Genomic DNA, 2,249 nt, shown 5'->3' with positions numbered 1-2,249 from the left:
GCCCGCTGTAAATACTGAAGTATTAAACCTCCCCCAAACAAAAAAAACCTAATCAAAATACATATAGATGATTCCGGGCCTCGAAAGAGGGCACGGCCTGAGAAGCGGTAACGCTAATAATACTTCGCACTTTTACAGCACCTGTCACCAAAGGAAGGGAAACTATTTCACAGAGGGCAAGTACGCTCCAATTCTCACAAAATGAGAAGCAGAAATGATCAGCACGTTGCCCTGTGACTATTCTTGTTATGGGTGCTACTAGCGCTAATACCATCTGGCACCCGGGGTACTCCTGCAGACCCCCCGTTCGCATTCGGCCAGTGAGAACCCGCAGAGGATGGGGAATCCGGACCACCGAGAGTCCGGCTGCGATCCGCAGGGGAGCTGGGAAATCAGGCCGCGCTCCCCAGCGCCAGGCTTTGCAGGGCAGGAGGAGTCCCTGAGGTTCCCCGTCCCGCACCCGCTCCCATGGATGAGTAATTCCTTCTTCGCGTAGTGAGCTCGGGCGGCTAAGTTGCTTCAAGTCACCCGGTAAATGAGGTAACCCATCGGAAGTAGAAGCCCAAGACTTTTAAATCATGGCCGCTCTAAGCAAATCCACTTCTAAAAACAATTGCGCCCAACTAAAGACGACACCGAGCCACAAAACACAGTGGGGACAAAACTACCGCGCGGCGCAGGCAGGGTGTCCCCGGGTTGGTCTGTCCTGGACGCCTGCCTTGGGTGCAGGCAGGAGTGCAGGGATAATCTTAGAGCCCAGCCTTGCAAATATTCACCTGGGCAGGTCAGGGAGACTCCCAACGGGCCCGGAATCGCTCCCAGTATTTGCAGAATCTTGAATTAATTAGAAAGGGTCTAGATTTTTGGGCAGCCTTATTAACTGTTAATGGGATTTTACTCACCAAGGCCCAAAACCTGTTCAAAATCTGCTTTGCGATAAATAGCACGAAAAAAATTTGAGAAGGGGGAAAGTTGCTGGTGTCTAAAAGAATAATTTAGGAAAGTTTGTTGTTAGGAAACCGGAGTCTGAGGAAGGGGATGGACTCCTCACTTCACCTCCAAATAATTAACGTGCACAAGCACAAGCTGCCGGTCGAAGTCTGCGGTCGCTGATGCTGCAGGCGAGGCCATCTCAGAGGTCGGGTGAGCTGCGCGGTGCCCAAGGCGCAGAGGAAGGGGCCACAGCAGAGCAGCATCAGCCTCTGGGGCCGCGGCACTCGTGAGAAAATCCCCTGCCTTTTGAAACGGTCACTTCTGCATCCTGAAGAATGGAAATTGGGTAACGTTTTTAGTTGAACCTCTTGGTCACCCGCCTCCGGAGTGACCTCACGTACACTGAGGCCGATTTCCTCGTTTCCTTAGAGAACCTCAATCCCTTTTCCACTGTGATGCATATGGTAAATTGATGGGGGGGGAGGGGAAGAGTTCCTTCTCATTCCCGTGTCTGCTGGTGAAAGACACAGTGGACGTGCCCATTAATACATGCATTATACTTTTTAAATTTTTAAAACTTTCCAGGCTGTTACAAATGAGATTGATATCTTTAGAGGGTTTTTTTTTCCCTTTGTGTTTCCTCTGGCCTCACCGATAACTTGACAACTGCGATTACTTTACTGTCACGAACAGAGGGACAAAAAACATAACATGGTATTATGCTGTGAGGGGATGGAGAACAGGAACGGGATCCAAGAGTTAATTTATTTTTTTGGCCCTGCCATAGGTTCTCTAGGTGACCTTGGGCACATCTCTGTCCCCGTGAGGAGGGACTTGGGCTTTGGCACCTCTGGTTGCCCATCGGTGGCACCACCAGCTGGGCCACGAGCGCTTGCCTGTCCTTGTGATCTCTGCAGGTGAAAAATTACTGCAGAAGTGCTAAATATTAAATAACTGATAAAGAAGTGCTTGCTAATTAACCCTGCAAGCTTGTTTAAACAGACCATATGTATGTGCCCATATGGAAAATACAGAAATAAGCATAATGAAGCTGATAAAAATGTGTAGGGTACCTGGGTTGGGGAGATGCTTTGAAGAGCAGGTTGCTCAGAGCCCCGTCCAACCTGACCTGGGATGTTTCCAGGGATGGGGCATCTACCACCTCTTTGGGCAACCTGGGCCAGGGGTTCACCACCCTCAGTGTGAAACATTTCTTCCTTAGATCTAGTCTGAATCTGTCCTCTTTTAGTTTAAAACCGTCACCCCTTGTCCTATCGCAACACGCCCTGCTAAAAAGTCTGTCCCCACCTTTCTGC

Source organism: Phaethon aethereus (genome assembly GCF_964289735.1).
Source record: "Phaethon aethereus genome assembly, chromosome: W".
NCBI classification, from domain to species: Eukaryota; Metazoa; Chordata; class Aves; order Phaethontiformes; family Phaethontidae; genus Phaethon; species Phaethon aethereus.
Note: the sequence above shows the minus strand (reverse complement) of the source record.